At 48.7% G+C, this 11,021-nt stretch overlaps 1 protein-coding gene across 11 annotated transcripts in view; it reads right to left on the bottom strand.

Moving 5' to 3' along the window:
• CADM1 (cell adhesion molecule 1) overlaps window positions 1-11,021 on the bottom strand; it is a 170,454-nt gene that overhangs the window by 83,465 nt on the left and 75,968 nt on the right. The gene's annotated exons all lie outside the window — the stretch shown is intronic.

The raw sequence follows: 11,021 nt of genomic DNA, 5'->3' as shown, positions 1-11,021 counted from the left end.
AGGCCACGCCACGCACGCACAGCGCCGAACTAGGCTTGAGCTTTCCTTCCCCTACAGAAGCCAAAAATTGGATTCCAGGGTGAGAAAACAGGGGTACAGGCATCCCTGGGCAGCCGCCCCGCCGTCATGAGCATCCCCCCACGCCGAGCGGCACCAGGAGGGCTTTCATAAGGGATACACTGGGTGAAACCTTTGCTTTCTATAGGAGGCTGACCGAATCTGCAGGCATATTACGTGCAAATTGTCTGGTTAGAATAATAAATAGCAGGTTCGCTTTATAATGCCAGATGCGCACAACGCGTTCATTTGTGATCCAAGCCTCCGATTTAAAGGAGAAAGAAAGGATCCTCGCCTGCCTGGAGATAAACTTAAGTAAATAATGTTTGCCATCAACTCCAAATGAAGAATGACAGTTAAATTTTATAATCATCTTCACAGCTCCAGGACTTACTTTATATTTTCTCAGGCTCATGACCCAGGGGTTGTCATAGCAACTAGGAAATCCTACCTTATCAGCCTCTTACATTTACATTCCTTACGGCTGCTTCCCTTTATGAATTAAATCCATCACGGTCTTCTATTCTCCAAATAAGAAGTTCTTAGGATTATCTCGCAGAAACAAGGATCAAATGCTTTGATTGAAACACTATGCAAAAGCTAATTCACTGGTGGTTTTCTTTAAGGGAAGATTGACTGTGCTACAAATAAATGGCTCCCATCCAAGTTTGCAGTTGGCAGCCTTCTCGCCAAAAAAAGTTGGTAAAGCAAACACGGATTTTGCAGTATGTTCATGGTGGTCAAAAACATTGCTACATCTGGACAGCAAGAGCAGCATCTGCCCGGCTGAGAGGTCTGCAGGTCAAGAGCTTCCACAGGGACCGATAAGGTGACCCTAAGCACGAGTTTGCGTGCAACGATAATTAGGCTGTTATAACCGACAGTGCAATTACACATAAGCAAATCACCCCGTTTGCAGCCAGGGCTACAGCCGGAGGGAGCAGGGGCTGAGTCCGAACAGCGTCACCACGGGGCAGGCAGGGCTGGAGCTGGGGAAAGCTTTGCTGTGCACACAGATGAGCGAAGAAGCTGTGAAAAAGGGTAAATCCTGCACGTGTCCCTGCTCTTTGTCGCCTTTAATATATAAAACCTCAGCTGCAGAGTTACCTAAGCAGACCTTCCAATTCAGCTTGTTATCTCCTGTACCTTGACAGGTTTATGTAGATTAAAAAAAAAAAAAAAAAAAAAAAAAAGTTGGGGAATTATACAGCTGCTTTCTCAAGCATGAGGAAGATGAATCCCTGAAATGCAATTAGTTGCCAGGCGGTCCAGCCCCAGGCTCAGCACCCCATCAGCCAGGTAAGCAGACGCATGCCTGGCCCCTGCTCAGAGGTGACCCAACCTCTGTGTTTTAACACACAGAAAGCAACACAAATCCAGTGCTCCAGAGACAGAAAGCAAAAGAAACCACCAAATAAACAGATGTCCATCAAGCACAGGAATGAATTTCAGACGTTTACCAGAGCCCCTACATTCAAGCACCACGCGTCAAGGAACACAGATCTCGTCGCGCACATATGCTGGCTTACGGATGCCAAGCCAGCCAGCCTGGGTATCTGTTTAGTTGCGCTAAACACGCAACCGAGTACAGCACTTGTGTTCAAAGACAAGACGTCATTAGGAAACAGCAGAAAGTCTCATTATGCAGATTGGGGGGGAGGAGGGGGAGATCATTTAATTGTCTAAATTTGATTCTTCTGCAGTCGATGGTCCCAGAGTCAGAGCATAGTTAAGTATTCAGAGTGGCAGCAACAACAATGCTCATCTCTGTCCTAAACAATACGGAAATAAAATAAACTTTAATTCCCAGAATGTTTTCTGCAGGAGTCTTTTGATTAACAGAACTCTTATAAACTGTAATGAATTTCATAAAGGCAACTCTACAGTTACAGACCTACAGGCATCAAGAGTTTAATTTAGTTAATGTACTTTTTATTCATTATTGGTCCTCCACAAGAAGCTGATCACCAACTTGCAGAGTGCATTGCTTAATTATCCATGCTGCACTTCTTAAAATGAGAACTATTTAAGCTGTCTGTCAATACGGCACGCAGGGCAGCGGCTGTGATCGATTGATGCAGTGAGAGCAATGCAGCTGGAATGCCAAAGACCGGCAGCAGCACCACACTGTTGCACTGAAAGACTTGGGGAGTATGTGTGAAGCAAAACAATCGGGAACTCCTCTCAAAGACTTGAAACTCTTTCCAATACCATTTCCTGCATTTACAGATGGGGAGCAGACTCCAGAACTCCTCTTGCATGCACCATACATCTTAGCCGCTGTGCAAACAGCTCCTGAACATCTTGTCTGGGCAGCTTCAAGCCCAAAGTCAGTATGATTTTTGTTTTATCTTCTTCCTCCATACTTCTATAGGGAGGGCAACGGAGATGTGCATCCCAGTCCCCTGCTGGCTCCCTCGGTCCCCCAGGACACGTGCTGAAACCAGAACTGGTCCCTCAAGGGCGCCGTTGCCCTCTGCACACCTGGGAAAGCCGAGGTTTAGAACAGCGCACGACTGCACCAGCCCTGCCTCCAAGTCATCAACTCAATAAACGCGAACTTTGGTTCCCTTGACAAAGTGAATGCCGACAAAAGCTGCATTTGCAAGGGGAGAATGCCCTGGGAAACTCTAGGGCCAACCGAGGGTGCCGTTCTGCAGAGAGATCCCCCCCTCTCTGGACTGAAATCCTGCCCACTGACATCTTCATCAGCTGAAGGGTCTGGCCACCTTATCTTTCCCTTCCCCGTAACAGAGGCAACGCTGTGTTTCAGGTGGCTGAGGATCTGTGCACATAGAGCCACGTCTGCAGGGACGGCATGCAATAACCTGCCTCCGGTGCGAGACGAGGGTGACCTGGGCTGGAGGAGGCACGGCCGGGACCTAGCGAGGCTCTGCTCGCTGGCTCCTGGGCACACAGGCAGAGCCGGCGGGGATCTGCCAGCGCCAGCCTTCCTCGGCGCGCCTTTACTGAAATATTCAAAATCGGCGGATCAATAATTCATTATATAATATAATAAAAGGTAATCTACTGTTTGAAGTCAAAGCTTAAACAAACTCCACTTCAGTTACAGCACTGTGAGGTCTTACAAATTTCAAGATGCTCAGTGCAACGGTGAAAGGCAAGAAGATGCGGTTGGAAGGGGACGGATTCGTCCCTGCCCTGAAACTTCCCAATCCCTGTTGGAATGGAAACCATGTACAGCTACGACCTAAGCCAGGAGCCCTTTGCAAAGGGACGTTAATTCAATATTAAGTAACATAAGTCAATATTCGCGTTTCCCCTTTCATCCTTTCAGCCAGTATCAACTAATACGAATGGTAATGACATGTCACCCACGACCTCTTAAACACGCTCCTTATGTCAGTAGTTTAATGTTTATTCTCCCCTTCAAGCAGATGACTCAAGTTGAGTGAAAATTTACTTTGGGCAAAGGAATACCTACATGGCATTAGTGCAGTCCTCCACAAGAGCAGAGGCACGTTTAATGCCCCTTTTTAAGACGATATGCCAGGATCTGACAGAAACCAACACTTTGCTTTAACAGCCCAGGCTGGAACTCAGGCATGTAGAGCAGGAACACGGGGAGCTGATTTCAAGGGCATCGGACCAGCTTTGCCACCAGTTCCAGAGCGCTTGCCCAAAGTGTGTCAGAGCTGGAAATACAAAAGGTGTTGTAGCTACCTGACACTGAACTTCCAAACTTGTAAGAGGCAAACGTAGCCTGCGATTTCTCATGCTCCTCATCTGCCTTAAGCCTTTCAGGACTGCTTAAAAAGATAAGTACCTAAATAGAAAACATATCTACATTCACAACACCTCACTGGCACAGTAAGTGCCAACTGTGAGATGCATGTGAAAGGCAAAATCAAGTATCCCTGCCTTCTCCAACATCCACCGAGCATCACGAATTCTTTTGCAAAGCCGGTAGCCACAATAGCAGCTTGTTCTTCGCCTAAAAGGCCACAACAGCACACAAGAAACCCTGCTGATACTTAAAAGGCACTGATCCAAGGTCAGCCAGGCTCAGCGCCAAGGCTCCAGCAATAAACCATCAGATCTGTTCTGAAGTGGGGAAAGTAAAAGACCTTTTAATTGTAGAGCTCTAGAAGTCTTTCATATTAATTTAACGTTCACCTTGAAAAGTGAGCTTTTTCAGACCCTCGACAGAGCGCGGAGGACGAGGGAGACCACCTTCAGGAAGGCAGAATGCTTTTCCCCAACGCTTAACTGCATGATAATCAAGATTATAACAGAAAGGCGACAAAAATCAACATCCCAAAGCCAGCCACCTGAAGCTCCTACAAGCCTGACCATGCCCTCAAACCCTGCCCCATCTGCTCCCACGTGTGGCATCAAATCTGCACCTGAGGATCTATAGGTGCTACAAAGATAGTTGCTGTGGGAGAGACGCCATTCATAAATTGAGTGAGAAAGTTCATTAAATGATAAAAATTCCAGCCATGCTACCAGGATGTAAATTGCATTCATACTCGGAGCTGACATCTTAAACAGTTTAATTTAGGTACAGCTCTTAGCAGCGTTGGGTGTCTGCAACAGAAACAGATGCCTTGAATCATTTCAAAGTATGCTCCTGTCAGAAATGTCCTTTCTGACACCAAAATCAATTTCCTTCTCCTTTACTAACTACTTTTCCAAAAATAGATCGGGAAAAAGTTGCCTCAATTTTATCCTTTGTGAGTGGTGCAAAACGTGCTTTTAAGCTTTAAGGAAGAAGATGGTAGCGTGCAACACATGCAACTGCGGTAATTAGTACTGTTTTGATAGAGCAACTGGCAATAAGAATGAACCTGATCCATCTTCATTATGGAGATCTATAAAACCTTTGACAAGCCTCGTATAAAAGGCAGACAGGCTGCTTCCTCGCATTTACACCGGCGCTTCTGCACAGGACGGCACGAACCACGGCAGCTCTGAAAAAAGCACCGGCAGAGCGCAGCCCCGCGAGCCCTGCCCTGCCTCTCCCCCTCCCCACACGCTTCACAGAGCGTGTTTTTGAGCAAACAGAACGTACAGGACCCGAATTATTTCACGCTGATGGTCAAACAAATGCCTCAGCAGTGGCAAAGACTTTGCTGTGCATATTTAAGCAGATTGTGCCTTTTCAGTACGTGTGCAAATGCAATTAAAACAAAAGGCATAGCTACCTAGCCATGCCGTTGGTAAAAACACCCATCAGATAACATCCTTCGATCTCTAAAACGACACAGCAACAAACAATGTTTCCTCGTTCAGCAACAAGACTGCTTTTAACGTGGAAGCCCTGTCCTGCCCACACTGCTGTGGAGTAAAGGAATTGGAAGAAGTGCTGCTTTTCCTCCTACAATAACGATCTTTAAGGTTTTCCCAACCTAAATGACATCTCTGTGAAATGCAGAATGGCACACTCGATGCAGTTTGGTTTCCAACTGGTACCCGGGACCTCACCCGCCAGGCCAAGCATCCCCCCTTGCAGCTCGGCTTTGTTAGATCCGCGATCCGCCCCGCTCCCACCTCTCCCACCAGCTCCCTCACCGTTGCTCCCACCAGGAGAAGGCAACGATCCCCATGTCCTGGGTGGAAGCACTGTAACAGCTATCCATAAAGAAGCATCATCTGGGAACCTGGCTTTCTTGTGGCTAACATGACACTGAAACGCTGGAAGAGTGACCTGGTCCCCGGAATTCTTGGGAAAGCCACTCCCACTGTAGGGAAAATAAGACTCCCCAACCCCAGTCCTTCTCTCAGCCAGAAAATCTGCTCCTGAGCCCCACAAAGAGCCAAGAATAATAAATAACAGGGCACTGGGTCACACAGAAAACATGGGAGGTTCCTGAAAACAACTTGCCTAGTAATGCCAGCGTTGGCATCATTGCTGTACTGCCTTCAGCAGAGCCCTTGGCGATCCTCAGCCCACAGACAACGTGCCTATGGCTGGCTGCCTCATCCAGAGCTTTAAAAGGCTTGGGTAGCTTAACTTTTGCCCCTGAACACATAAATATATTTTCAAGACTGCTTACCTACAAACACCCCATGCCAGACTTCACGGTCAACAACTACGTGTACACTAAAACATGCAAACATGTAAACGTTTTCCACTTTTTTTTTTTTTTTTAATCCTGTACGACAGAAGAACCTGTAATGGCTTGTGTTCTCAAAGGAAAACCCAATGCAGAAAAGCAAGCTTGAAACAAGCTACAAAAATATAGCCCGAAAAAGCTCATATTCCTGAAAAATGGATTCCGAGGTTCACAGCTGAACCATGAATCAGCTGGGTAAGGGCATCTGCATATCAAATTAACATGGTTGGAGAAAAAAAAGGGGCCTTCAGCAGCCATAAGCAATAGCGTTCACCATCATATTTTAAGTTTATTTTTCCTTGTCTGACCAGTTCCCATAGGGCAGAAGGCTAATGATGGCACTTCATCACAAGCAGCAGCGGGTATTTACATCCATCCTGCGAGCGTGACAGCTGTGTCACCGAGTCCCCAACCATCTCCACCACCCAAACCAATTGTCTGGTGCGAAGCTGCAGGATGGAGTGCCCTGCAGTCATTATTCACCAAGCACTTTCATTAACAAACTGCCCTTAATTACAGCGGTAATTGCAAAATTATTTTATAGCAGCAATTATTCTTCTCAGCCCAATCCAGGCTAGTTAAGTGGGACATTGTCTCTGAAAATGGCATCAAGCCAACTCATCTACAGCCACGAACGTGCATTGTGTTGCACAGCTCCGAGACGGTGCAGCTGGAGCAGCAGCCGGGGGAAGCTCCCCACGGACACCAGGGATCCAGCGCCAGCGGGGGATCGCGTCCTGCCTCAGGCGACCACCCCGTGACCAGCGGTAACGGGAAACTGCTCGTTAAGCGAACCAAAAGGTCAAGCAGGGACAAAGGTCCTTCAAAAACCGAACGCCGTGCTTTCTTGCCTAACTGTTGATTTTTCAAAGTTCAGATTTGAAGTACGATCCTGGATCTTGGGGTTTTGACAGACTGAGACAAACGGGTGATTTTCCCCGCAAAGACTACAGCTATGTTAAAAACTTCTCATAGATCATCCTTATAACAACTCTACAGCCAGTAAGTGAATCTATTTCATTTTGATCATTTCAAATACTCCATTAATGAGAAAAATTGAGGCGTATTAGTCAGCGATCTAAAATACTGTGCAAGTTCAGTGCCAGGCTGCGAGCGATTCACATCTCTGACTGTGCCAGGGGCAAGAAAGGGGAAGGTTCTGACACGCCAGCGGGAGAAGCTGCAAGTCAAGTCCATTGCCTGGCACTCTGCTCCAAGAGCCACAGACTGGCCAGATTTGCTCAATTAATTCCACGCTCTTACTTGCTTCTGCTGCTTTCTAACATCCTCTGGATTAAACATGGTAGTTGCAAGTGAGAAACACCGGAATGTAGAAAATGTCACACAAAGTTCTCGTGTAGTCAGCGGGGGAAGGAATCAAACAGCAAATGAACCTGCCATGAATTTGGCAGCTTTTGGTTTCCCGAGTCCGAGTGCCTACACGCAAACCCGTGTTACAACGCATATTTAATGTCTGACCCTGCTTCATGCACGCAAATACTGGAATGACACAAGCTCTGATGGTTTGGTCGTGCCGGATCCGCAGAGCGGCAGCTGGCCGTTGGTGTGCGTCCCCTGGCCGCTGCGCTCCTCTGCCTCTCCTCGCTGCGCTGGGAACAACGCAGTCTCGTCAGACCAGTAATTCCTACAGCAAGACCTTTCTAAACAGTGAAAGCTGGGGTATTTTTTTTTTTTTTTAATCTGTACCGTTGTGGAAATTCTAGAGTCATTTATTTGTCAATTTTATTAGAAGAATGCACCAAAGACTCACCTCCGCCCAGGGCAGTTAATAGAACAAGAATATTTCCCTGCAGAATTTCCTACTCAAACATTGCTGAGGAACGTGAAGGGGAAGCAGATGACTCCACTCTCGCATACGGGCAGCTGGGCCGTACAAGGTAGCAGTTTGTCCAGCATCGCCCAAACACCTTGGCCAAACAGGACCAACACATTGGCACCCACTCCATGAAACACTGCAGAAAGTGCAGAGGCGCAGATGCCAGTTAATAGCACAACCGATGACAGACACCTAGCCGCAGACACATGTTCTCCGAGATCTCAGATATTTCAAGTTACAATACGCTTACGACCGTGGTGTTCCTGCACTTTCAGTCAAACCAGAGACATTCAATAATCACCCAGAAAAGCACCATCTGTTATGCCTTATTGCTTAATTAAACTAAAATACAGAACTCCTTAATTCTCACAGCTCATAAAGATAAAGGTCATCACACAGCTTTAGTGTCAGGTAGCCTGTACATAAAATGCGGAGGTTGGAATTTCTTTCACCCAGACATCACTCAAACACGGCGCCGTCCCCCCGACATGCAGAAACGTGACTCCAGCAGCGCAACGCCGGATCGATGGCGTGACTTTTGGACTGGCAGCTGGAGCGAGCAGACTGTAAAGCTCAAGACATTGTCCGCTCCCCCGGCATGTGTGTGCTGCCAGCGAGCCTCGACACAGCCATGGTGGGCATCCCGCCTCTGCCGGTCTCTCTCAGGCTCCGAGCACCTGGCAAACACCGGTCCAAAGACCTGGAACATCAGGACCAAAGGCCGTGCCTGTCCACAATATCCTGACAAAAAGCTTTTCCCCAGGCTACCCAGCTGGTTGTCACCCCATCGATTTGCATGCGACTGCAACTCCGACATTTGGAAGTTGCCCAATGCTCCAGTACACTACACCCTACAAGCCCTCCGTATGGGGCCATCCCCAACAGAGAACTGTTATATTGAAAAGTTATCCTGGTGTTCCTGTTGGAACAACTTATGTGCACCCCAACAGGAGTGACTGGTCCAAGACAGCGGTGGAGGCGGGTGGAAACTAAGCGGAGCTGCTCAGTTTTGGAAATGAAGCAGGAACCAAGAGGTTCCCTGCAGAGAAGGCAGAGGAGTCATCTGCCCTTTGTTACCTTTCTCTTCTGCATTCACATGCAGAGGAAAGGGAAACATAACTGTAAATACGGAACATGATGGAACCGGCACAACTTAACCTGACCTGAGCCTGACCAGCACCAGCACCTCACCTCGCCCAGTTCAGCTTCCCCAGCGCTGGCTCCAGGACAGACAGGGCCTTCCCATGTGTCCCGTCAGTAATCTATAAGGGATTTCCAAGCACTTTTGCTCCTCTGAAGCCCCTGCCTGGTGTGACAGATGTGAACAATCGACCCCAGTCCACTTTTCCCTTGCACGGGCAGCAGACTGAGCCTGCTCCTGTGCCACTCACCTGCCAACTGCTCCAGCCGGACCACGCTCAACACCCCACCTTCCCCAAAGCCGCTCTTTCCCCAAACCCTCCAGCACCACAACTGTTCCCCTAAGAGCTTTGTGCTTTGCCTTTCAGCCACGAACCCCAGCAGAAGCCTCACTCATGCCAGCCAAAATTCAATTACTAGCTTGTCACTTTCGCATGTTTTCTTTTCGAGGCTTGGGTTACAAGAAAAGGTGAATTAAAACCTGTCTAATGGGTAAGAAGTCTTCAGACCGCTGTGGCACCTTTCAGGAGCACGTCCAAGTCCTTTACGCAGCAATGGAGACTGATGAGATGCTTTACGGAGCTCCTCTGAAAGATGAGGACTAACAGACAGTATCGTGTGATTACAGAGTTGTTGGTGTGTTTTTTTTCTTGCTTTCTGCTTCCTGTAGGTGGAGGCAAACTCCTTGCAGAAAAGAGGAGGATGTACAGAAAACAGAGCTGAAAGGTACCTGCAGCAGCTGCCAGGGAAGTGCCAGCGCATCCTTCTTGCACTGACGGCTTCTCCTGAAGGAGAGCACCTCGCTGGTGCCGCGGCCACACCGTGCCAGCTCTGCAGCAAGACCCCAGCGCAGGAGCTCGCCCCAGCCCCACGCACGATGATTAACAGACCCCAACGAGGCGGTTACCCAAAGCGCTCGCTGCAGAAGACCTCACGTGGTGTTTCAACCTCATAAGCCCGTGGATCATCATGGCATCTGGGCAGATGCTGTTTACCCACTCACGCCGTGGCCAGTACCATTCTGCCTCCCTGAGCACTGCCATCCCGTTCAGGGCGTCCTGCCCTTGCTCCCACGGCACCTGGCACAGACGGGCTCTCGGCAGCACAGACGTCCCATCCACCAGCCCCAGCCTCTGCCCAGGCAGAGCTGCAGCACCCGGGGACCACGGACTGATGCTTAACAGACAAGGCTCTGAAGCACGGGTATTGCCAAATCCCTGACGCTGAAGGCCTCTTTCCCCTTAAAACCATTAAGATGGCTGTGAGCACAACTACAGCACTCTAATGAGCTGCCTAACCTTGCCCCTCTTCTCCACCCAGGCTTTAAAATTTAAAGCTCCAGCTAGCTCAACATGAATAGATGAGCAAGAACATCACACTGCTCTCAGTGTAGGTGCAGTGCTTTATATCTTCATTAATATTTCAGTTTCTCCCATCTCCTCCTCCTCCTCCTCCTGCAACTGCCCTCATTTTATTTATATCTGCAGGATACCACTCTTAATTCTTCAGAGTTCTTGTTTGCTTGGAAAAACACTCCCCGTCATGGGAGTGCACACTCTCGATGAAGCAAGCCCTCCCCCTTGAACTGGGGTAAGCTGCACTAATTGCTCCCCACCCCGTTAAGAGGTGCACTACAGATCAGCACAGCATTTGGGCTCGCACACTCCTTCAGCCTCAGCCACCCGGGCTGGTGCATCGCCCCGAATTTCGGGGAGGAACTGCTTCCCTCCCGGCGCTGCCTCCGTTTTCCAGCATGGGGAAGACTCCTGCCCCAAAACCAGTGGGACCAACACAGCATCGGTGCCTCAGCAGGTATCCTCACGTTACATTTGAGGTGCAGGACACCAATATGGCTGTTGAGCGCAGGTCATCCAAGTGAAACCAAGGAAAGGCATCTGTGTTACCAG

Source organism: Falco cherrug, chromosome 17, assembly GCF_023634085.1.
Source record: "Falco cherrug isolate bFalChe1 chromosome 17, bFalChe1.pri, whole genome shotgun sequence".
Classification (NCBI taxonomy): domain Eukaryota; kingdom Metazoa; phylum Chordata; class Aves; order Falconiformes; family Falconidae; genus Falco; species Falco cherrug.
The sequence above is the reverse complement of the archived record's forward strand: the minus strand, read 5'-3'. Positions and strand labels throughout refer to the sequence as shown.